Below are 27,186 nucleotides of genomic sequence, written 5' to 3'. Positions count from 1 at the left end.
ATCAGATATTATTTGCATAGCCTTTGGGCACTATTTAAAAAAAGGTTCCCTGAACCAGCAGCATGGTTCACAGTACAAACTATTGTCTGAATCCCATAGCACATAATGAAATACCCAGATTAGAAGTGAGAATTATAAAACAGTTGCCTAGGCAAGCTTATTCCTGTTCTTATACTGTCAGGAAATTGGTAATGTTTTAGCAGCATCTAACACATGAGAATATTATATTAATGCTGATTCCTTTAGATTACATTTTTATATTATTATCTTTGTTCTTTTTCTTCTTCTTGGAAATTTAAATACAAGATTCTTAAGGGAGTGGTATTGGAGATAAACCAGATAAATTACAGGCCTTTATAAGATGTTTCCTTTAAATATGCAATTTTCAATAAAATATTTTACTACATGATAAATTTTTTAGGGGGGCAAATAGAGGGAAAATTTTTAGGGGGGCAAATGGAGGGAAGTTGAGTTCCACCATTCATGATCTCAAGAACTTGACAACAACAAATATGATTTTCAAAGAAGAGTTGAGCTTTAAACTATACACATTTGGGATCAGAGTGGTAATATATCAAACCACTGTAAAACTTAAGACTTACAAGCTCAGACTTGACTATTACCTAAAGTAAAGGCATTATAATTTAAAGAAGATCTCACTTGGAAAAGGGACTGCTTTTCTTTAAAAAAGGAAAATGGAGCTACACAGGGAAGTATCAAGCTTGTCTATTCAGACATTTGGAAGGGCAAGTGTGCCTTGGCCTAAGAGCAAAGACTTTCATTCTAAGGGAAGATGTGTTGATAATGTAGAAATGGTTGTGTGAGGCTGTCTTGGCCAGAAGTCAGAGAACAGCACACCATTCTTAACACTGCTAGTTTTCATATCATCTTGAAATAGTTCCCATGGTAATCTGACTTCTCATGTAGCATGTACACAGCAAAAGATGCTACTCTCCAGATGGTATGAGTATCCAGGCTTATTTACCATTTAAATTAATAATCAGTTGTTCTGATGAACTTCTGATAGAAACCTGCTGAACTTTTGATAGAAACTTGCTGTTTCTATCAAAAGTTATTTACATGAGAGAATTTATTTATATGAGAGAATCTAACTTGAGAGGTTTATTTTTTACTGTAGATAGATGGATCGATATTCTGACTTTATACTTCCTGCCTATGAACTTGATTGCTCTCAGTTACCCCCTGAGAGATAGGTAGATGTTGAGTTTGCATTGTGTCTCTGATCATATATGATTGCCATTTTGGGGTATACTGGCTCACTACAGTAATCCCACGCTGTGGAGACATGACTGGGTTTCTACATCCTACTCTAAGTAATATCCGCATAGTCTGCCTTTGCCCTTTCCCTTCAAACTGTTATAAAAATGAATTAAGATAATTCTGAACCTGGAATTTTAAGAAAGAATTTTACTGTTTATTACAGAAAGTCTTTAAATATCTACCTGGAGACTCTCTGATTCAGAAGTAGAACACAGGGGATATCTGCATTTTTAAATGCCTCAAAGATTGTTCTGAATAATAAGCAGGGTAAAGACTAGTGGTTTATTAATATTGGATAAAGTAAATAAGAACTATCAAAAATTTTATCATGAATGTCTCATTTTAAATGTACAAACTGATCTATATAGACAGATGAATCCTCTGAAACTCTTAGGAGGATGTCATGCTAGAAGTCAAACACTGGCTTCAGGGGAGAGGAAAGTAGCTTATGCTGATGCTGTTGGTTTCCTCTAAGAGTTGCTTTCACAACATGTTTACCAAGATTCTGCATCCATTGCTGCAAGTGGTTGTATCTCCTGGGAGACACTCTCAGTATAAAAAATGTTAAATTTATCAGGATGTTGCATCTTTGTTCCCCTGAGAAACAGCAGTAGCAAAGCAAGACATCTACTTAAAATAAGAAATAGCTTTAGGGAAACCTTCAGGGAGAGGTGATCTTTGGGGGCAAAACAATTTTGTTGTTATGGTTTGATTTTTTACCTTTACTCTAATTTAAGATGTAAGCTTCTAATAATGCAGCTGGAAATGTACCTAATTCTTTAGTAGAGTTTCACTTTATTTTGTTTAAGAATCAGAGCTTCTGTCTCTTCTTTTAATTCAATCTTGAAAGGACTATAATCTTAATAAACTGAATTTTTACTATTAAATTATAAAAGTATTCTAATTTGTTAGGTACTTAAGATATTACAATTGCAGCATATAAAACCAATAGATACTGGTTTAAAGAAATAAATAAGCACATTTCCTTTTATGCATGCAGGTTTATAACTCAGTAAATATAATGGGGCCAGCACTGTGTCAGATGTGCAGACAAGCATGGCAGCGAGGCACAGGGACTCACGGCTGTTACTGTAATGTACACACTAAAGATCTTGGGCTCTAAAGTCAACTGGTGTCGTCCAAATCCTGTGTTTTACATCGGTTGGTTGTGTGACCTTGAGTAATTTACTTAACCTCATAACATTCATTTTTCTTACTTGTAACTTGGAGATAATGATAGTACATAACCTCATAACGTTATTATGGATGAAATGAGATAACTTCTAATAAAGCACTTACCTTGATATATGGCACGAAGAAAATTAGCCTCAAAACAGGCTTCTTCTTCTTCTCCTTCTTCTTATTGCTACAAGATAAAATAAGAAACAGAAAAGTGAGATGATATTGCAGAGGTGAGTGGAAGAAGTTTTCTGTACACCAAGCTGAGGTATTTGTACTTTGTGATGAAGGCAACTTAGAACCATTTTTGGTTGGAATCATGAGTGGGTCAATCAAACTTGTGAGATAGAAAGATCATTTTATTAGTTATTGGTAAGATGACATCATGAGCCACAAGCACTAGTGTGTCAGTCTCCATCCCCCACCCAGTAAATTCACACGCTGCTAAGATTCCTATTTAGAATGACGGAGGAAATGTTGAATTAGGAAGATGTTTGAATTAATAGTGGCAATAAGCACAGATTTTAGCCATATGCCAGAAAATCTGAGAAATCCCACTTAGAAATTAGAAGGAGGTTCAAATTGAAAGAAAACAACATGGTGCCACTTCCAAATACCCTTTTTTGTTCCAAAGGCAGAGAACCCAGGTGGATACTATGGCAATCATGTGTGATGCAGTGGCAGGTTTAATAAGAACCATAATTTCTCAGTAGGGAGGAGCCTAAAAACATTAGTATCCTGTAAAGACCATAATGTGATAGAACATTATCGTGATTTATATTTGTGATGCAGTTACAGATACTATTCATATTACTCCACTTTGTTGCCTACATTCATAATTGAAGGGAATGCTAAACTTTTACTTTTGAGAGTCAATTGAATTGTAGAATTATTTCATCAGTTTGTGCATGCCTATTTTTTTCACTCATTACCTATTTATTTTTCTTTCTATCATAGAAGTTACAGGATAATAAGGGGGAGTAGATGGGTTGTTTGATTATGATTTTATATAAAATGGACAGTAAAGATCTCTCTACTACATAGACATCTGAACAGAAACGTAATGGAAATGACAGGGCCCGAAATAAAGATATCTGGAGCATATAATTACAGTGAGAGGAGCTGAAATGTGCCGAGAACCTGTGGCGAGACTATAACAGGTGTGTTTTAGTTAGGAATATCACAGATTCCAGACAGCCTAGATCATGGTTTTCAAAGGGGACATAGTGGAAGATAAAGGTAAGGGAAGTGCTCTGTGCGTATGTGTGTGTATTTGTGTGTGTGTGTGTGTGTGTTGTGTGTGCATGTATGTTTGGGGTTGGTGATGATGGTGAATATTATATTTAGAGCCTCAATGGTCTTGGGGAAAAAAAACAATATGAATAAAATTCTTAATTAATTGGGAAGATTGCAGCACTATCTACAATAGCCAAGACATAGAAGCAACCTAAAAGTCCATCTACAGATGAATGGATAAAGAAGATGCAGTACATACATATACAATGGGATACTACTCAGCCAAAAAAAAAAATGAAAAATGCCATTTACAGCAACATGGATGGACCTAGAGATTATCATACTAAGTGAAGTAAATCAGACAGAGAAAGACAAATATTATATGATATCACATATATGGAATCTAAAAAAATAATACAAGAGAACTTATTTACAAAAGAGAAACAGACTCACAGACATAGAAAACAAACATGGTTACCAAAGGGGAAAGGGGGGGGGAGGGAGGATAAATTAGGAATTTGAGAGTAACATATACACACTACTATATATAAAATAGATAAACAGCAAGGACCTACTGTATAGCAGAGGAAACTATACTCAATATTTTGTAATAACCTATAGGGGAACAGAATCTGAAAAATATATATATATTTATATTTATATATATATAAATTTTAAAAAGTAAATTTGTTACAGATGAGTACCATATTTGTTTTACATTTTAATTATTTTAACCACTGTATGGAGCATAGACTATAGAAGAGAAAAGGGAAAAACAAGGAGAAAGTTATGGGAACAATTCAGGTGAGTGATGGTAGCTTAGGACACATTTATGGTGGAGTTTGCAGCTGGAAGGATAAAGTTTCCATTTACTGAAGTGGGGAAATCTAAAAGCAGAGTAGTGTCTCTAAAAGCAAAAGTTAAGTTTTGGAAAATTAATTGTATACGTTATTCAGAACCAACAAAGACTTCTGTCACTCAAAATTATTAGATTGTTCTAGGTGTACAGCATAACCTTCTAATAAAATAGGTGAAGGAGGTGAGGCTGCGTTCACTACAATCTTCCCTTTAAGGAATATGTTACAAAGAACAAATTGTCAAGCAAGAGTCTACCACAGATACAAATATTTGCTAGCAGATGACAAAAAAGTTATCAAAGAGTTTCAATTTAATGCTTTGTTTTGTTTTGTTTTTTTAGCTCTAACTGACTTCATATGAAATGTTTATTCAAGACAAATAGAAAAATTTTCTAGATGCAAAATTCAGCAAGTTTTCTAGTCAATGTCAGGTGACTATTCTTTCATCAATTTTCAAAAAACAAGTCATTTCAAAAACACAGACTCTATTATAATTTTCAAAAATGGGTAAGAGAACACACTCTTTTCCATATATCTTGAGCACCACTAACTTCATCACAGAAGAAAATATTTCTAAGACCCACGCTATTTCTAAAACTCCTCATTTAGTCTAGATCACACACATCAGTAAATTAACATCCATGCCGCAGAACAGAATGGACACAACTTATTAGTCACATAAGATACTGAATTGCAGAATTCTCTTAGAATGAGCTGCAAACCAGCAAAGACATGAAATATGACAGAAATTTAGCCAACATACTAGGTTCAGAATTTCTAAGGTATATCTAACATGAATTGCAGAAGAAGAATTTAGACGTGAGAGAAGAATCACATATAGAAGAAACACAAAGAGTACGTGGAGAATTTATTTAAGTATTTCAAAGAGGAGATGTGCAGATTATTTCTGCATAAATAAGAATAATTTTGGTATCTTTATTGCTTGTTTTTTTGCAAGTGTACTAATAATAATGTTTATTTTTTAAATTGTGTCAGAGTCTTTAAATTTCTTTTATTTTTTTAACTTTTTACTTTATATTGGTTCTTTAGAAGATAGTAGATCAACGGCTTCAAATATATAAGCAAAGTTTAGTTTGAACTTGGATTTCACCACACAAACTATTTAACATTCACAATCAAGAAATCAACATTAATACATTTTTTGGAATTCACTTACTCCAAATATTTAATACCCACAAACCTTTTCTTAAAATTAAAAATGATAAAAAACAAAGCAGCAAAATTGACGATATTTGCAGATATGACTGTCAACCAAAATATGAAGCAAAATCACCTGGCAAATTTACAGTCAATAGAAGACCCACATTAAAACTGTGGCTTATCCATACACCTACATTAACAACTTAGAATATTTAATGATGAAATCACTTGTTTTATAATAACAATACTATCTATAAAAAGTAGAATAAGCCTAAGAAAACTATTCAAGGGCCACATATAAGAGCTAAAAATGTACTGGGAAATAATAAAAGAGTCTTGAATAAGATATACATTCTGTTTCTGGAGTAAGAAAGTCAATATTTCAAATATGTTAAATCTCCTTTAAGTTCATCGGGAGGAAAAAAATATGGAAGAATAGCCAGAAAGCAGTAGGGGAGGATGTAGAGGCTGGGAGAGGAATATGAGATATCAAGTTTCATTTTAAGCAATCATTATATAGTTTGTTTAAAAACAGATGATGATTATTAAAAGTGCCTAAAAATTTATTTTTAAAAAGTGTTATTTCAAATAAGAGAATATAAATTTAATTTGTAGGCCCCTAAATATTAACTGTGATTAGTACATCATTTGCAGTGATGGACTAGAAAAACAATTGACATTTCTGTAAAGCATTAATGGGTTACTAAGTATTATTTCTACGTCCTTCATGATTCTTTTTCTTAGTTTCCAAATTATTTACCATGAGCAGCAAAGCACTCACAAAAACAAATATTCATTGAGAATTTACTTGATTCTATGTAATATGAAAAGCACTTTACATCCACACCATACATAATTCTCACAAAAATTCAATGAAATAATTATTATCAATCTCCATTTATAGATGAGAATACAGTTTGAAAAGGTTAAATAACTTCCATCATTTACAGATAGTATCAAGTCTGGATTTGAACTCCACGTAAATTACTTTAAAAAGTCTACTATACTTTTATAAGCAGATAAAAATTTTAAAACAGACGACACCAAATCTTTGTGGTAATACTGCAGAGGATGGTATGGTAGAATCTAGATTCTCTGTTAGGAAGATATTATAGTTTTCCAGGTGAGAAATAAAATATGGAGCTAGGACTGTGGTAGCCAATATGAAGATAAATTTAAGAGCTATTTAGGAGGTAGATAAATGGAACTGTTGTCATTGTAGGTATTGCTTATTTACTGTTGAACAGGAATCCCCTGACATTTCCACAATCACCAGAATAAGATAGTAATGACCTCACAGAATGATACACAAGTAAAACTTTGTGAACTTCAAGGTCTTTTTAATGTCTTAGGGTGCAGAAGAATAAGTTCAGAAGATTTTTTTTTGCGGTATTCAGGCCTCTCACTGTTGTGGTCTCTCCCATTGCGGAGCACAGGCTCTGGACGCGCAGGCTCAGCGGCCATGGCTCACGGGCCCAGCTCCGCGGCATGTGGGATCTTCCCGGACTGGGGCACGAACCCGTGTCCCCTGCATCGGCAGGCGGACTCTCAACCACTGCGCCACCAGGGAAGCCCAATTTTAAAGATTTTTAAGCCAAAGTATGTTATCTGATTACAATAGACTCAAATTAGAAAGCAATAACAGAAAGAACTCTGGAGAAATCCTGATGTATTGGAAACTAAATAACACCTGTGTAGATAACGTGATTAAAGGACCCATTAAAAGGGAAATTAAAAAGTATTATAAACTGAATAAAAATTAAAGGACAATGTATAAGAATTTGTGGAGTATCTCTAAAGCAGTACTTAGGCAGAAATTTATAACACTAAATATTTATATTACAAAAGGAGAAAATTCTTGAATTATTACCTCACCTTAAGACGGTAGATTAAAAAGAGCACATTAAACACAAAGTAAGCAGAAGAAACAGAATAATAATGATTAAAGCAGAAATGAGGGCTTCCCTGGTGGCGCAGTGGTTGAGAGTCCGCCTGCCAATGCAGGGGACGCGGGTTCGTGCCCCGGTCCGGGAGGATCCCATGTGTCACGGAGCGGCTAGGCCCGTGAGCCATGGCCGCTGAGCCTGCGCTCCGCAACGGGAGAGGCCACAGCAGTGAGAGGCCCGCATACTGCTTAAAAAAAAGAAATGAATAGTGAAATAGAAAACACAAAATGGGAATTCCCAAATATCTATAGTGTCCTATAATCTCCAAACTGGGAGATTATTTTTAAAATAGAAGGTGAATTCAGGGGCCTCAATATTCAGTATGAGGACTTCCTCTTAATTCCCCAAATTTATAATGGCACCAGTTTTACCTACAATGTTGGCGCCTTGGGTGTCTGAGTCTAAGAACAATCTTGTTTAATTTCTCTAGAAACTGCATCCTGTTGGGTAATGCTGCATATATAAATGTCTTTAAAAGACTTAAAAACAATTGTTTTCACATTCTGCCTCTTAGCCACTTTCTATGGTAGCTGTGCAAACAATTCCAGAAAAATTATGAGTTCTTCAGGTTGAACTGCTTGACTTCTCTTTGTTCTATTTTATTCCCTGTGGACTTGTAGGTTTCAAATTCCCTGATCTACAAATTACTTACCACTCCTCTGTTTGATTGTTTTACATTTTTTCATGAAATATGGAACATATGATTCATTTCCTTACACTCATTAATTATTTGCATGGTTTTGAGGTGGTTTTCAATAGTCCTGATGATGCCACTTTGTAGAATTTTCCCAATTTCACCAGTTGATTTAAGTTAATATGTTCTTTAGTTTCATTTAATGCAGAACTCTTCAACAATTTTTCTTTGTCTTTCTTAACATAATTGTTTGTTTATTGTTTGCTTGTTGAACACTATAATAGCCAGTTGTTCTGTAGAATCTTAATTTGGGTTTTCTAATGTTTCTTCATGATTAGATTAATATTATTGAGCAAGAATACTACATAAGGGAAGCTGTTTCCTTTCTCTGTATCACAGTCCAAGGCACATGATGTCAGTTTCATTGTTATTGATATAAACTTTGATCTCTTGATTGAGGTAGTGTCTGAGTTTCTCCAAATTTCATTTACACCTTGATGAGGAAATAATGTTAACTATGCAATTATTCTGTGTCCATAAAAATTTCACCCACTGTTTTTGCATTTACTGATATTTGCCTCAATTAATTATTACAATGATTGTAGTAAATTTTTACTTTACTAATTTTATCATTCCTTTGATACTTATTAATTGGCATTTTCTGTGTATGTATGTATCTATGTATGTATGTATGTCATTGGGAAATCAGAGTCTAATATTACTCAGTGTCTTATGATCCATTATTGTCATTATTCATTTTAATGCTTTAAATTGTTACAAATTGGCCAGTGAAATTCCCACCTACTTGCTTTCTGTGTCTTTTGTTATGATCTTAAGATTATAACAAATGCTATGTGCATTTCCTTATTCTTCAGGCACGTTGAAGACGTTGTTCCAGGCTCATTTAAAACTCTCTCTGCCTCAGCCCTAGAACCAACCATTGTTCCAAGGAGCACTGGGTTCATTAGTTCAGTGAGGTATGTAGAAACCAAGACCAGAATTTTTGTCCAAAAACAGCTAAAAATATATGTTCATATACATGGATGTATATGTGTATGAGCACATTAAGAGTGATGAGTTTCTACTGATACCTCTAAATTTTTAATTCATTAGTCCATGGTTCTTCCTTGCCTTCCCCATCTGTCCATCTGCCTTTCTCTTCTCACACTGCTTAGAACCCCATCTTTTAACATCAAACATTTATACATTTGCTAGTTCTATAATACTCACCAAAGTATAGGAATGCTGAACCAATACAACTGGAAAAAACAAACCTACTAATTAGATTTCAAGATTTATTTGTAGTTGTATTTATCTTTAGCCTGACAGTACATAATCAAATATTTGTCCTATGTTCAAAACCTACTTGGATTGGTATCTCTTTTTTTCTTCTGTGCCATTATTTTTTATTCACTTGAAATACGGGTAGATTCCTTTGATTCTGTTTGTTTTCAGAATATAAATTTTATGTCTGATAATTCTAATTCAAAATAAAACATTTGGATAATCATTACTTAACATATACTTTTAAATGATACTTTTATATACAGGTGTATCTATCTCATTATTTTAAAACATATTTATAAAAAGTTTATAGTTTAGATAACATTAACACAGTCAAATACAACAAAAATATTTAGTACAACTTTCTAAGATCAGTTTTCATAGTTCTCTGAGATGAATTAATCATACAGTGATGCCTGTATAATTTTGATTAGTTTTGAAAAATCCCCTGGGGGCAGACAGTGGACAAGGGTGACAAGGGGTGGGCACTGGGGTGCCAGGCATGCATGTACAGACTTTATATTGCTATATATAATGTAGAGATGGACAGAGTCCTTCCCACTCCTTAACTCCCTGACTTTCCTTGACTTCCCCTTCCTGCTTCAGACCCTTCTGCACCAGGCTAAGCACCCCAGTGGGGCACGCCCTGGCCCCTTTTTTGTCTTTTGTGAAGTTAGGACCTGTGCAATGCACAGACACTTTTGGAGAACTTGAGACAACAACGTCTCCTCCTCACCTCAACCCTGAGCTGGCCCCTAACTCCCAGAACCTTGTCTTGCCCACCCATCCTCTGTGGTCCCCATCTATCCTCCTGGGCCTTTTTCAAGTGCTTTGGCTGTGACTTTCATACTCAGCTCTTAGTCTAAAAAATAAAATGGAGATTAAAAAAATTTTTAAGTTACTTTTTTTTGGTTAGAGTGATTTGGATCCCTCTCATCTACCTAGATTTTTTGAAAATTTATCTTGAAGATAGAGCCTTAATTTGATGATCTGTTACTCTTTGATCTTAGCACAGATTTCAGGAAAAAAGAAGTTTTTATATATACAAAATTGATTGTTTTGCAATATTTTGATGTGTAAGTTAAGATAAAGTGCTTCCTTATAACTGAATAAGAACAGATGCACATAATGAATATAACAAAAACAGAAGCAGATGGCATACCACATGTATAACATCTTAATTCATCCCTTTTTGTATAATACAATTACCACAGGAAGTATACTATATTTAACTGATTTTTGTAGAATCTGCCAGTTCCCTAAAGAAACAAGATGGCTTTAAAAAAATTCTATATACATATATACATATGCAGTGCTTTGTTGTTTTTGTTGTTGGGATTTTTTAACTTTCCCAATTAAAAATTAAAAAAAAACACATATTCATATTATATTTTTTGAATTTCCGCGAGGCAGTGTAGTTACTGATATTCCACTAATCAATGCAAGTGTGAAATAAAGTAAGCTTCATGGGAAAATATTTTTCTATTGCAAGCAGAAAAGGAGATATATATATATCTCCGTATCATTCCAAAAGGAACATATGTAAATCACCTTGCTTTTCTATGATCTACTTTCATGAACATGTTTTAAACATATTCATTTTAGCACTTATTCCATGTCCAGAGCACTTTGTTTCACACATTTGAGGAGCAAATTTCAATGACGAAAAAGTTAAAGAAGGAATTAAAGCAATCATATAAAAATCAAAGATGTCTGAAATCCTCTCAGGCTACTGAAGATCAAGATTAGGAGATTTAGTCTTGGATTATCCAGATTGATAAAATTGACTAAATAATTCCTTATTTCTCAATTTGAATATTATTCTGTGATCATAGACTTAAATCAATGTTCGTGACAAGCCTGGACAATTGGGGTTACCATATCCTCTTTTCTTCTGTACACCTCTTGCCCAGATCTTCAAGTGCTTTTCAATTTCTCTTGTTCCAAATTATAAATAGATGGATAATTTTGTAATACAGTCTAATAACAACATTGCCTATACAATATAAAGTATAATGCAACCTTGGCAACACCTATATTAATTTCAACTTTTCATCTAGTTCATTGTTGCATTGACTAACTTGTAGTCCCAATATTTAAACCATTAAGCAAAACATATTTATAAAATTAACCTGCTGGTGTTTAAACTTAAAGCATACAGATATGTTAAGTGGTCTCATGATTATAGAATCTCACTGTGATAAATGTGAAAATATGGTCATTGAACCTACTGTATGTATCTCTTTGTAGGTCTATGTATATAATTTCAGAATTCTTTTTACTGTAAGTGGATGAGTCTATGTAATGTAATATATATGTAGATGAACACATAATAAATAAAAGTAGATGAACATATCAGTAGGTGAATATATAAGAAAATATCTTTTAGTACAAAGTAACTATTACAATCCATTTTCCTGAAAATATTTTGGATTGGGTTCTTAAAAGCAAAAAAGTGAGTAGTAAGAGATACTGTTTTAGATTGATAGACATACAAAGTGATTCCAATTATAAAATTATATATTTTTGAGGCAAGGCTATATCCAACCTACATAAAATCCAATCTTGGGAATTTTTTTATGTTGTTAGACTTATTACTTAGGAAATATATTGATTTTTTTGTCATTTTAGTTAAAGTTTACCACAAGAATGCAAATTATGATAAGCACTGAGGCAGAAGGCTGATGAGCCAGATTAAAGAGCAATCAAACTAATAATTAAATTATCTGCCTAATATTATCTCTTTCAGTATGAGTATTTCTTTAAATGTTCAATGCATAATGTTAACAGCTTTCCTACTACAGTGACTGCAATTACAGATAAGGTATGCAAACATATTTGTACTTTAGCAAGGTCTTTAACCAGAAAATAATGTTGTGCTAATATCATTTTGTTTAAGAATATGGGGTGTCATTAATTTGGTATTCATTTTAAGATATAAAAGTAATTAATTAATCATGATGACCTAGTATGTGAAACAATTATAGAGTCATCCAGCAAGCCAGTCTTTTTCATGTTTGTATAATGCTTTCCTAAATTAAAATATAATGGGATTTGGAACATAACTGAGATAACACAAGGCAAATCACACACACACAACTAAAGAAACAATACTACTTGTGGATAAAGAATTTTCAGTTTAGAAAATTACAGAATATAATAATGTTTACAGAAGCATATGCCTCATATGCCTTCTGTACTCATGGCAGAGTTGGAGATTAAGCTGCATCAAATGGATTTCTCTGAGATATAAAAAAATATATTTGAATAAATGATTTAGCCATACAAATTCATATCAAATTATATTTTGTTTAGTTCATTAAATAGAACCTGGGATTATGCTGGTCCTCTGATATATATTGTCTAATTAAATGGGGGAATCCAGTCAACACTGGGAATGCAAATAAGCATAACAGTGGGAAAGAAAATAATGATATTCATTTACTCATCAAATATTTTTTGGGCCCTGCAAGGTGTGAGGTACCAAGCTCCATACTACATACATTATGGTTAGATTCAGAGGTAAATAAACTGAAACCTGTCATTGAGAAAAAAAATTTATGACTGACAAAAATGAGGAACATGTGAAGTCCTTTGGGAAAACAGTGGAGATAAGTATAATTAGGGATTGAAAGGGTGAAGTGAAGTCAGAGGGAAAGCAAGCAGGAAAACCTGTATTAATGAGAGAGCATTTTTCTGCATCTTTGAGAATAAGAGACATGGTATATATAAGTGAAGATAAAGGAGAAATGGGAACACATACCCCCTAAAAAATATGGAAGTTAAGCTACAGAGGTAAAAAAACATAAAGTTTATAAAAGAAAGGAATGTGTGTTTCATATTTTCTATTATTATTGATTGAAGTTTGTTTTTTAAAGTGTAGAACTTTTCAAAAACTCAAAACCATTAGTTGGAATTAAAATTGTAAAGGTGACTAAAAGCTTTAATTAAATTTGTTTTAGACATATGCTATTTATTTCTACCGAAAATCCATTCACCCTTCTTCTGGTTAAACAATACACAAGCCGGGGCTTCATGAGCATGTGGCCCTTGAGAGTGTACCTTGGCTGTGTTAGGCAACCATAGAATACAGTTGTAAAAATGTCCGTTTATCCATTTTTTTGTATCAAATATTGTATGTAAAATTTTACAGGCAAAAAGTGATATATTCAAATTTTCTCTCTACCTTTCTTTATCTATAAAAAGATGCTTGCTATGATTTCAATCTTCTTAAATTTATTGAGGCTTGTTTTGTGTCCCGACATATGGTCTATTTTTGAGAATGTTCCAGGTGCACTTGAGAAGAATGTGTATTCTGCTTTATTTTGATGGAGTGTTCTCTGTAAATCTATCAAATTCATCTGGTCTAATGTTTCATTTAAAGCCATGGTTTTCTTGTTGACTTTCTGTCTGGATGATCCATCCATGGATATAAGTACATTGTTAAAAGTTCTCTACTATTAACGTGTTGTCAATTTCTCCCTTTAAGTCTGTTACTAACTGATCTGTATATTTTGGTGATCCTATGTTAGATGCACATATATTAATAACTGTTATGTCTTCTTAATGAATTGTCCACTTTATCATTATATACTGCCCATCTTTGTCTTGTTACCTTTTTTGGTTTGAAGTCCATTTTGTCTGTTATGAATGTGACTATACCAGCCTTCTTTTGGCTGACATTTACTTGGAGTATCATTTTCTATTCCTTCACTTTGAGCCTGTGTTTTTCTTTAGAGGTGAAGTGAGTCTCTTGGAGGCAGCATATAGTTGGGTCTTGCTTTTTTTGTTGTTGTTGTTTTTTCTGTATGCAGGCCTCTCACTGTTGTGGCCTCTCCCGTTGCAGAGCACAGGCTCTGGACACGCAGGCTCAGCAGCCATGGCTCACGTGCCCAGCCGCCCCGTGGCATGTGGGATCTTCCCGGACCGGGGCACGAACCCATATCCCCTGCATCGGCAGGTGGACTCTCAACCACTGCACCAACAGGGAAGACCTGGGTCTTGTTTTTTAATCCATCCAGTCACTCAGTGTCTTCTGATTGATTAATTCAATCCATTTACATGTAAGGTGGTAATTGGTAAATGAGGACTTAGTACTGCTATTTTATCTTTGGTTTTCTGGTTGCTCTATATCTCCATTGTTTCTTTTTCCTTGTGTTTCTATCTGAATTTTGGCATGGTGATTTTCTTTGATGTTTTTCTCAGTTTCCTCTTTTTTATGTTTCATGTCTCTTCTCTATACTTTTGTTTTGTGTTTACCATTAGGTACATATAAAACATTTCATAAATATAATACTATTTTTTTCTTCTCAAAGCATCTTATCTTTATTTGACTATACGAATTTGTTTTTTTTTTCCTCTTCCCATTTTATGTTTTGGTGTTTCAAATTATTCTTTTGTATGTTGTAAATTTGTTACAAAATTGAAGTAGCTATTGTTATTTTTACTGCTTTCCCCCCCCTTTTAACCTTTATATTATAATAAAGTGTTTAAAAACCTAATCTGATATACAGATGGAATTTTCTGATTTTGTCAGTCTACCTATCATCTTACTCAAAGTTTTGTGTACTTTTGCCTTTTTGTTTCTGGTGGAAGAGCTCCTTTCAACATTTCTTATAAATCAGGTCTAGTGGTGATGAACTCCCTCAGCTTTGGTTTGTCTGGGAAAGCCTTTATTTCTCATTCATCTCTGAATGTTAACTTTGCTAAGTAGAGTATTCTTGGCTGACAGTTTTTATCTTTCAGTATTTTGAGAATGTCACTTTACTCCCTCCTGGCCTGTAGAGTTTCTGCTGAGAAATCTGCTGATAGTTTAACTGGAGTTCCCTTGTAGGTTACCATCCTTTTTTAAATCTGGCTGCCTTTAAGATTCTTTTTTTGTCATTGACTTTTGACAGTTTTAATACAGTATGTCTTGGAGAAGGTCCTTTTGTATTGAAGTAATTTGGTGTTCTCTCTTAGCTTCACCGACTTGTATATCCAGTTCCTTTCTCAGGTTTGGGAAGTTTGCAGCTATTGTTTCTTTAAATAAACTCTCTACTCCCTCCTCCCTCTCTTCTCCTTCTGGGATACCTGCTAGTCTAATGTTGCCCTTACTAAACAAATTAGATAGTTCTCTTATAAGTTCCTCATTTAAAAAAAAAATCTTAATTCTCTCTCTTCTTTCTATATTATCTAGATTTCTATCTTCAAGTTCGCAAATTCTCTCTTCCATATCATCTGCTCTATTTCCAGTGCTTTCTAATGCATTCTTCATCACATTTATTGAGTTCTTTAGTTCCAGAACATCTGTTTAGTTCTTTTCTAGAGTTTCAATCCTTTGGTAAAGTATTCCTTCTATTCATTAACTTTATTCTTGAGCTTATTGAACTGCCTTTCTGAGTTTTCTTATAGTTTGTTGAGTTCCTTTGTGACCGATATTTTGAATTCTCTATTAGTTAGATTATACTAGTCTACGCTTTAAGTTTAGTTTCTGGAGAATTGTTATTTTCTTTTTATGTTACAGTGTTACTGTGGTTATTCATGGTGCTTGATGAGTTGTTCCTGTGCCACCACATTTGAAGTAGTGCACACATTTCTTCTTTAGGTAAAGCTTTTATTATTATTATGTTTCCCCCTTGATTCTAAAGATTGAACAGGTTAGAAATTAGAAGCCATTCTTTTGCTTTCAAGTAGGTGGCAATATATCACAAGTTTTTGTTTCTCTTATCTGAGCTGCGTCTGGTTGTATTTGAGAATTGGTACTTTCCACCCTCACCACCTCTGTCAGAGGTGTAGCCTGGTGCACTCATTGTTGCTTCTTGTGCCTCTAGGGTCATTGGTGCCTTGCTGCTGCTGTTTTCACTGGTGTTGCTGCCTGGAGTACCAAGATGGTGAGTGCTTCCACTGTGTCCATGGTCTCCTGAGTCTCAGGCTCACTTGCCAGTGGGGGAGTGAGAGGATGGGGTGGTAACTGGGATCATAGGTGCTTCTGCCATATCTGGGATTGTTAGGTTCATGTGCATCTCCACTGTGGGTGTGGGGCCAGAGTCATGGATGCCTCTATGACAGGAGAAGGAGGAATCATGGGCTGCTGCCCTGTTCACTCTGGCTGTGAGTGCCGAGAGGCCAGAGTTGTGTATGCTGCTTCCAGTGAAGCTACAAAATTCTCTGAGGCTCAGACTCATGTGCAGTGGCTGGGGGTCCAAGATCACAGGCACCACCTCTGCTGTTCTCATGATTCTGCCTCCTCTGTGTGTTCTGGTCCACCCACGTTTATACAGGCAGATGTGTGTAATTCTCCAGTACCCTGGTGTGTTGGGCAGAAGCACTTTTGTTCATTTGTGGATGATTTACTGGCTGTAGATTGAGGGGGAAAGACAAAGGAAGCATCTCAATGCTGACATCACTCCTCTACAGTTGACTTTATCCATGGTGATCTATTTCTGGGTTCTGTCCTGTTCCATTTATCTATTTGTCTGTTCTTTCACCAGTTCCACACTGTCTTTATTACTATAGCTTCATAGTAAGTCTTAAATCAAGTAGGGTTGGTTAATCCTCCAATTTTGTTCTTCTCCTTCAGTACTGGGTTGGCTATCCTGGGTCTTTTGCTTTTCATATAAACTGTAGAATCAGTTTGTTGATATCCACAAAATAACTGGGAGTTTGATTGATATTGCACTGAGAAACAAGTTTTTCATATTAGTGTAGTCAAATTTATCAGTCTTTCAAAATGATTTTACTTTTGTGTTCTATTTAAGGAATGCTTCTCTATCCTAAGCCCATAATAATATTTTCTTAGATACAAAGTATTTTAATGTTAACTTTTTAAGTAATTTATCTTTTATAATTTTCTGTTGATATGTGTGTGATATGAGGTGGGAATCGCCTTTTCATTGCTTTTCCCTGGTAGGTAAATCAATCACCCAATCACTCTTTGTTGATTAGATCATCATTCTCAGTGATATGCCATTCTACTACATCATAAATCAAGGTTTTATATATGTTTCTATCTACTGTATTTTTCTATTCTGTTCCATTGTCTTAATTATGAATTCCTATATCAAACTGTATTATTTTGTAGTCTTACAGTTAATCATAACATCTGTTGGGCAAATTTCTGCATATTGATCATTTTCAGAAGCATATTTTGGCTTTTTATACTTCCCTATATATTTCAAGTTCCATGAAGAGTTGTTTTGAAATTTTTTTTGAAATGTATGTGTTAACAGGTCAATTTGGAAAGAATGGTTATCTTTTTAATATACTGACTTTTCTAATGCATCAATATTATATCTATATTTGTTTAATGTTTTTAGTGAATTTATATTTCCCTCCCAAAATAACTTATTCATTGTTTATAAAACTCATTCCTACATATCTTGAATTATTTTGTGTCTATTGTAAATTTTAAGTATTTGTAAAACAATTTTATAAGCATTTGTTTAGATAAGGTATTGCTGGTGTGTAGAAATTCAATGAATTTGGGCAGTGATCCTATGTCTACTAACAATACTGAACTCTCCTATTAATTTTAATAATTTATGAATTATTTTCTGTTATGTATATGGACAACCTTTCACAAGAAAAGCCATGCAAGAATTACTATGTTTTCCATATTTTAAAACTAATCATAAACCCAGTTTCTAGTTCCTATCCTAAACAGCTAGTAGGAAAATACATCTCAGCCATTCCTGTGGTTCATGTATGCTTCCTCTACCTGCTCAAAGTCTGGGACGTTTATATGCTTTAGAGAAAAGAAAAGAATCCAAGTCCCTTATCCATTATAAACGCCACCTCTATTGTCCCAGCCCACAGTAATCTTTGAAATCTTCTCTTCAGTCTACAAACAGTAATTGGGAAGCTGCCAAGCCTCAAACTTCTGGCACTAGATTCTATAGAGATATCCTATGTAGCCTTTCTCTGTGAGCACGTGTTCCCTTCTCACCGTGCTTCAGAGAACCATGTGAATGCATCCAACATTCTTGGACACTTTCCATATCTGTCGAAATCCACAATTCCTCCTCTTTGCTGTCCTCGGGCCCAATATTTTCTGTCCCATACAGTATCCCCACCTCTACACATCATTCTAGCATAATCTTTTTAATGGATTTCAGTTTTATGGGAGAATTTTAAAAGGCTGCTGATTTCAAGTAACTTCTGGTTTTATTTTGTTTTTTATTGTTTGTTTGTTTGTTTTGCCTAGGGAGAAGTGTGTCATGTGGAGAAGGGACCTGAGAATAGACTTAATTCTTGTAAATTGGATGGGTTTGTTAGAGCATAAACTTGTATCTTAAACTGTGTGACCACACTTGTAATAAGGATTTGTGGGTGAGGGTGCAGGGAGATTAAGATATAAATTACTCATATCTCCCAGTTGCCCAGATCTATGCTCAAGTTCGCACATGCATGTATCTCTGCTGTATTAATTTTCTATTGCTGCTATAACAAATTACCGGAGACTTAGTGGTTTAAAGTTTGTTATCTTATAATTCTAAATGTCAGAAGTCCAAAATCAGTCTCATTGGGCTAAAGCCAAGGTGTTGACAGAGCTGGTCCCTTTTGGATTCCTTAACTCATGGCTCTTTCTTCACATTACACCAACCTTTTTCTTCTGTTGTCACATCTCTTAGTACTCACTCTGATTTCCTACCTCCCTTTTCATGCTTCATAGGAATTTCAATTCGAAAAATTTTAATGTTTAATTTTAATATTCTCATGAATTCTCCTTCTGTATATCCCAGTTGGTGAAAGCAACTTCTCAACTACTTGCCTGATCATCATCCTATAATCTCTTCCCCACATCCAATAATTTTCTAACTCAGTTGTTATTTTCTATAAATAAAAAATTGCTCAATCACCCCTTATTTTAATTATAATTGAATTTTTAAATTTTTGTCTCATCTCTTACTCATTTATCATAACTTTTTTCAGTTTTCCTGCCAGCAGACTCACCTTCCCCAAATCACCTAACCCCACAGTAATCAGAGTGATTTTTCTAAAACATAATCGGATCATGCCACCTTTCTTCCCAATAGAAAATCTTAAGATTTGAAGTTGAATCGTGCAATAGCTTCCTGTTGTTTATAGGGTAACAGTTAAATGCCTGAAATTGGTTGGCACAGCCTTGTCTAGACTGCATAGATTGTGATATTACTTCCTAGAATGATGGTATGATAAAACTTCAGATTCCCCACTGGACTGAATGTCCACAACACAGACACCAAGGCTCCTTTTGTTTCCTATTGAATTTCCAGTGACTGGCACAATAGATGACAAATACATCCTCGATTTGTTGCATAAAGGATTGAAGGGCTTTTAAAATTTGGTCTTTCTCTTTTAAGCTTTTCCTTTTCCATTTACACACACACACACACACACACACACACACACACACACACACCCACACACACATCATATTGTGCTGAATTATTGTTTTGCATCAAATTTGCCATTGTTTTTCTGGTTCCTTGATTCTTTTCTTCCTTTACTTAGTGGGGGTTTCTAGTAACCTTAGTCTGAAGTGTCACTTTCTAATTAAAAATAAAATAAAAATGAATATGAAAAAATGTGCGTCCATTGAAACAATTCTCTGCATCTGAAGGCAACCTCCTGTCTTGTTGAATGAATGAACAATTATATATGAATCTAAAAATACTAAATTAAATGTTTCTAATTCACTCTTTATGTTTGTGTAATACTTAAGAATGCACAACCAATGGGCTCAGTTTACAGATAATTAAGTGTAAGCTTCAACACTTGTATTCAATTTACATTGCAGCCATAAAAAATTACCTCAAACTTTTTGGTTTCAAATAACACAAATTTATTATTTCAGAATTCTGTAAGTCAGACTTTTAGGTTGGTATAATTGGTTTCTCTGTTTTGATTCCATGAAGCCAAATTCAAGGGATCAGCTGGCTGTACTCCTATCAGAAGATGCTGAAGAGAATCTGTTCCTTAGTTCATTCAGGTTGTTAACCAGATTGTTGTTGACCTTACAGCTACGGGACTGAGGTCTCCATTTCCAGCTGATGTTTGCTTCAGAAGGCTGTCTGCTTTTCTTCTCATGCTTTCCATGTGGTCCCCTTCACCAACTGTGGCTTCTCCTTCTATATCATCTCTTCTGACTTCTGCAGTTGCATCTGAGCTGACTCTTCTGCCTTCCTGTCCTGCTTTTTAAAGGCACTCGTGATTTCAAAAGGTTCGTCTAGATTATCCAGAATAATCTTGTATTGTCAGCTGACTAATAACCTTAATTGTATCAGGAAAGTTACTTCCCAAAGGTACCTAGATTAATGTTTAATTGAAAAACAAAGGCAAAGCAATCTTGTAGAGAGAGGAATATCTCTAGAATTCTGCACTGAAGAGGGAGAAAGAAACTCAAACCTCTTATTATAGAGTAGCATCAAGAAGTCTTTGAAGTTTTCAGGAGACTGTCTATAAAAGTGAGACAGGAACTAGAGGCTCTAGAAAGAAAACAATGAGAGTTTTGTTAGATATTAGGGACTTTAAAAATTTCTTTCTATATTTCTTATAAATTAAGCTAGTTTATTTTTACTTCTCTCCTTTACCTCCTCTCAGAAATTAATAGTAAACTGGTTTAAACTAGAATTGTCTCTGTGTTATCTTTACAAACTCATAAAAAATAGAAAAGCTGAAGACACAGCATTCTAGTCTGCTGAAGGCTTGAGCAAAACAGGAAACCAGATGGGAGCAGTATGTGTTTGGGGCTAGGGAGAAAAGAAGACAGCAGACTGTGTGCCTGAGGCCTGCAGGAACAAAGGGAAAGCTTAACTGGCAGCCTAGCCATGAAAAAGATATTCAGTATTAGGGGTAACATTTTGTTTTTAAGATTTAATTACATCAAACCAAAATTTTAAGTTTTATATTGGTTCTTTGATATTTTTGATAGTCTGGTTTGTGTCCTCACAAGTTCACTGTAGAGATGATCCAAGGAAATACGTAGGCTGCTTGGTTTTTATAATGGTGAATGGATTTAGATAGCAATATAGATTGTTTCATTATTTTAAAATATATTCTGAAATTTGGTGTTTACATATGAAAATAATGCAAATATTCTTTAGTTTCTTTTCATACTACTTTATGATTTCTAAATTTTCCTAACTATACAAGAAATAAACATTATTTTAAATTGATAATCAAATAGCTGCTAATAAGTTACCATTTTTGCATTATTTGTAGCATCTATTATTTTTCCTCTTCCTATTTTCTTTCATACTTAATTATTTCATTCAGTGAAAAGTATATCTGGAGGCTCTAAAATTTGCCACATGAGGGGCAGAGTCAAAATGGCAGACTAGGAGGACGTGGAATTCATGACTCCACACAACTAGGGCACCTACCAGGCACCAGTGGGGGACCACAGACACCTAAGGGGAGGGGAGGAGCCCTCAGTGACTGGGTAGGATGTGGGGCATGGAGGGGAGTGTAAGGGGAGAAGTGGGGGTGGGATGGGACTGGTGCCCCTGAGGAGTTGCTGGGGAAAGGGAAGGGATCCCACACCCGAAGGAGGTAATTGGGGGACCATCAGGAGAACAGAGGATCAAAAGGGAGTGTGGACAGGTTTCCTCTCCCCACTTGGGCCTCCGAGAGCCTGCTGAGATCCTGGGCCTGATCCTCTGCCCACCGAGGCTCCCTCCAGCCATGCGGGTCCTGAGGGAGTGGGAGGGAAGGAAGGGGGAGCAAAAGTAAAGGCCAGACCTCTGAGACGGCACCCCTGAGGGGTGGCTGGGGGGAGGGGAGGAGTTCCTACACCCAACGGGACCCACCCACGGTTAGGGGTCAAGTGAGGACAGGGGAGACCCTGGGGGAGATGGTGTTGGGGGGTGCAGAGGAATGGAAGGGAATGCGGCCAGCGCTTTCACTGTCCACTTAGGCACTGGGGAGCTTGTGGGGCTCCCGGACCTAATCCTCTGCCCTCAGAGCCTCCCTCCTGCCCTGCAGAGACCAAGCCCCGCCCCTACACCCCCACCCAGGGCCCTACCTCTACACTCGGAGAACCCCTCTTAGACCCCCTCCAACGCACTGGGCCTAAACCCCACCAACACATCCTCATCCAGGGCCTTACCTCCAAACTCCAGAACTCCACACTCCAGAGGCCCTCCTTTCAACATGCTGCTGCTCCCCTTCCATGCAGGTCCTAAGCAGAAGCCCCGCCCCATGCTGGAACGTTGCCCCGCATAGGCCCTGCCATCAAGGCCTTTTCCAGCTGCATGGGTCCTGAGCATAGATCCCACACCACACTCTAACATCACCTGCCCGCCGCCCCCACCTCCTTACCCCAGCCTAGGTCCGGCCCCACCCTAAACCGCGCCCTTGCCTAAGTTCCATTCCCGCCTAAACTCTGCGCATAGCCAAGGCTATTTTTTTTTTTCTCTTTTTACCTCTTTTAGATTGGGGTTCTGTTTTACCTTGTTGATTCATTGATGTTGATTCATTTATATTTTTCCTAATAAATCTTTTATTTTTCTAATTTTATTTTATTCATTATATTTTGTTATTGTTCTCTCCTTTTGGCTTGTTCCCCCACACTTTTTATTTTCTTTTTTATGTTGTGTTTCATTTTACCTTATTGAAGTTTTCTCAATTATATTTTTATTTTTCCTAATATATTTTTAATCTTTCTAATTTTATTGTTTTTTATTCTTTGATATTGTACTGCTCTCTTTTTTTTTTTTCTTTCTTTCATTTTTAGCTGTGCCACAGAGCTTGTGGAATTTTGGTTCCTACGAGAGAGGTCGGGCCCCAGCTCTTGTGGTGGGAACTCTGAGCCCAAAATGCTGGACTAATAGAGAACCTCAGACCCCAGGGAATATTAATTGAAGTGAGGTCTCCTGGAGGTCCTCATCACAGCACCAAGACCTGGCTCTATCCAACTACCTGAAAACTCGAGTGCTGGACACCTCAGGCCAAACAACCAATAAGACAGAAATATAGCACCACCCATCGAAAAAAAATTGAAATGACAAAAAAATATGTTACAGACGAAGGAGCAAGGTAAAAACCTACAAGACCAAATAAATGAAAATGAAATAAGCAACCTACCTGAAAAAGAATTCAGAATAATGATAGTAAACATGATCGAAAATCTCAGAAACAGAATGGAGAAAATACAAGAAACATTTAACAAGGATCTAGAAGAACTAAAGAGCAAACAAACAGTGATGAACAACACAATAACTGAAATTAAATATACTCTAAAAGAAATTAATAAGAGAATAACTGAGGCAGAAGAACGGATAAGTGACCTGGAGTACAAAATGGTGGAAATAACTACCAGGGAGCAGAATAAGGAAACAGAATGGAAAGAATTGAGAACAGTCTCAGAGACCTCTGGGACAACATTAAACTCACCAATATTTAAATTAGAGGGGTCATAGAAGAAGAAGAGAAAAAGGAAGAGTCTGAGAAAATATTTGAAGAGATTATAGTCGAGAAATTACCTAACATAGGAAAGGAAATAGTCAATCAAGTCCAGGAAGCACAGAGACTCCCATACAGGATAAACCAGAAGAGAAACACACCAAGATACACATTAATGAAACTATCAAAAATTTAATACAAAGAAAAAACATTAAAAGAAGCAAGGGAAAAACAACAAATACATATAAGGGACTCCCCATAAGGTTTACAACTGATCTTTCAGCAGAACCTCTGCAAGCCAGAAGGGAATGGCAAGACATATTGAAAGTGATGAAAGGGAAAAACTACAAGCAAGATTACCCAGTAAGGATCTCATTCAGATTTGATGGAGAAATTTAAACCTTTGCAGACATGAAAAAGTTAAAAGAAATCAGCACCACTAAACAAGCTTTAAAACAAATGCTAAAGGGACTTCTCTAGGCAGGAAATACAAGAGAAGGAAAAGACCTACAAAACAAATCCAAAACAATTAAGAACATGGTAATAGGAACATACATATCAATAATTACCATGAATGTAAATGGAATGATGCTCCAACCAAAAGATATAGACTGGCTGAATGGATACAAAAACAAGATCCATATATATGCTGTCTAAAAGAGACCCATTTCAGACCTAGGGAAGCATACAGACTGAAAGTGGGGGGATGGAAAAAGATATTCCATGAAAATGGAAATCAAAAGAAAGCTGGAGTAGCAATTCTCTTATCAGTTGTAATAGACTTTAAAATAAAGACTATTACAAGAGAAAAAGAAGGAAACTATATAATGATCAACGTATCAATCTAAGAGGAAGTTATAACAATTGTAAATATTTATGCATCCAAAATAGGAGCACCTCAATACACAAGGGAATTGCTAAAAGGCTGTAAAAGGGGAAATCGACAGTAACACAATACTACTAGGGGACTTTAACTCCCCACTTTCACCAATGGACAGATCATCCAAAAAGAAAATAAATAAGGAAACAGAAATGACACATTAAACAAGATGGACTTAATGGAAATTTATGGGACATTCCATTCAAAAACAGAATACAATTTTCTCTCAAGTGCTTATGGACCATTCTCCAGGATAGACCATATCTTGGGTCACAAATCAAGCCTTGGTAAAATTAAGAAAACTGAAATCATATCAAGTATCTTTTCCAACAACAATGCTATGAAATTAGATACCAATTACAGGGGAAAAAAACTGTTAAAAATACAAACACATGGAGGCTAAACAAAACGCTACTAAATAACCAAAAGATCAAAGAGGAAATTATAAAATACCTAAAAACAAATGACAATGAAAACACAATGACCCAAAACCTATGGGATGCACTTCTAAGAGGGAAGTTCATAGCAATACAATCCTACCTCAAGAAACAGGAAAAGTCTCAAATAAACAACCTAACTTTACACATAAAGCAATTAGAGAAAGAAGAACAAAAAAACCCCAAAGTTAGCAGAAGGAAAGAAATCATAAAGATCAGAAATAAATGGGAAAAAAATAAAGGAAACAATAGCAAAGATCAATAAAACTAAAAGCTCGTTCTTTTAGAATATAAACAAAATTGATAAACCATTAGCCAGATTCATCAAGAAAAAAAAGTGAAGAGACTCAAATCACAGAATTAGAAATGAAAAAGGAGATGCAACAACTGACACAGCAGAAATACAAAGGATCATGAAAGATTACTACAAGCAACTATATGCCGATAAAATGGACAACCTGGAAGAAATGGACAAATTCTTAGAAAAGCACAACCTTCTGAGACTGAACCAGGAAGAAACATACAATATAAACAGACCAGTCACACGCACTGAAATTGAAACTGTGACTAAGAATCTTCCAACAAACAAAAGCTCAGGACCTGATGGCTTCACAGGCAAATTTTATCAAACATTTTGAGAAGAGCTGACACCTCTCCTTCTCAAACTCTTCCAAAATATAGCAGAGGGAGGAACACTCCCAAACTGATTCTATGAGGTCATCATCACTCTAATACCAAAACCAGAAAATGATGACACCAAAAAATGAAATTACAGGTCAATATCACTGATGAATATAGATGCAAAAATCCTCAACAAAATACTAGCAAACAGAATCCAAAAGCACATTAAAAAGATAATACACCATGATCAAGTGGGGTTAATCCCAGGAATGCAAGTATTCTTCAATATACACAAATCAATCAATGTGATATGCCATATTAACAAACTGAAGGATGAAAACCACTTGATAATCTCAATAGATGCATAAAAAGCTTTTGACAAATTCAATGCCTATTTATGACAAAAACCCTCTAGAAAGTACGCATAGAGGGAACTTACTTCAACATAATAGAGGCCATATATGACAAACCCACAGCCAACATTATTCTCAGTGGTGAAAAACTGAAAACATTTCCACTAAAATCAGGACCAAGACAAGGATGCCCACTCTCACAACAATTATTCAACATAGTTTTGAAAGTTTTAGCCACAGCAATCAGAGGATAAAAAGAAATCAAAGGAATCCAAATCAGAAGAGAAGAAGTAAAACTGTCACTTCTTTGTGGATGACATGATACTATACAGAGAGAATCCTAATGATGCTACCAGAAAATGACTAGAGCTAATCAATGAATTTGGTAAAGTACCAGGATACAGAATTAATGCACAGAAATCTCTGGCATTCCTATACACTAATGATGAAAAACCTGAAAGAGAAATTAAGGAAACACTCCCATTTACCACTGCAACAAAAAGATTAAAATACCTAGGAATAAACTTACCCAGGGAGACAAAACACCTGTATGCAGAAAACTATAAGGCACTGATGAAAGAAATTAAAGATGATACAAAGAGATGAAGAGATATACCCTGTTCTTGGATTGGAACAATCAACATTGTGAAAATGACTATACTACCCAAAGCAAACTACAGATTCAATGCAACCCCTTTCAAACTACGAATGGCATTTTTCACAGAACTAGAACAAAAAATTGCACAATTTGTGTGGAAACACAAAAGACCCAGAATAGCCAAAGCAATCTTTTTTCTTCTTTTTTTTAAGTGTATTTTATTTATTTTGTTTGTTTGTTTTTTGTTTTGTGTGTGTGTTACGCGGGCCTCTCACTGTCGTTGCCACTCCCGTTGCGGAGCACAGGCTCCAGACGCGCAGGCCCAGCAGCCATGGCTCACGGGCCCAGCCACTCC

This window comes from Kogia breviceps, chromosome 16 (genome assembly GCF_026419965.1).
Source record: "Kogia breviceps isolate mKogBre1 chromosome 16, mKogBre1 haplotype 1, whole genome shotgun sequence".
NCBI classification, from domain to species: domain Eukaryota; kingdom Metazoa; phylum Chordata; class Mammalia; order Artiodactyla; family Physeteridae; genus Kogia; species Kogia breviceps.
This window is presented reverse-complemented; position numbering follows the sequence as displayed.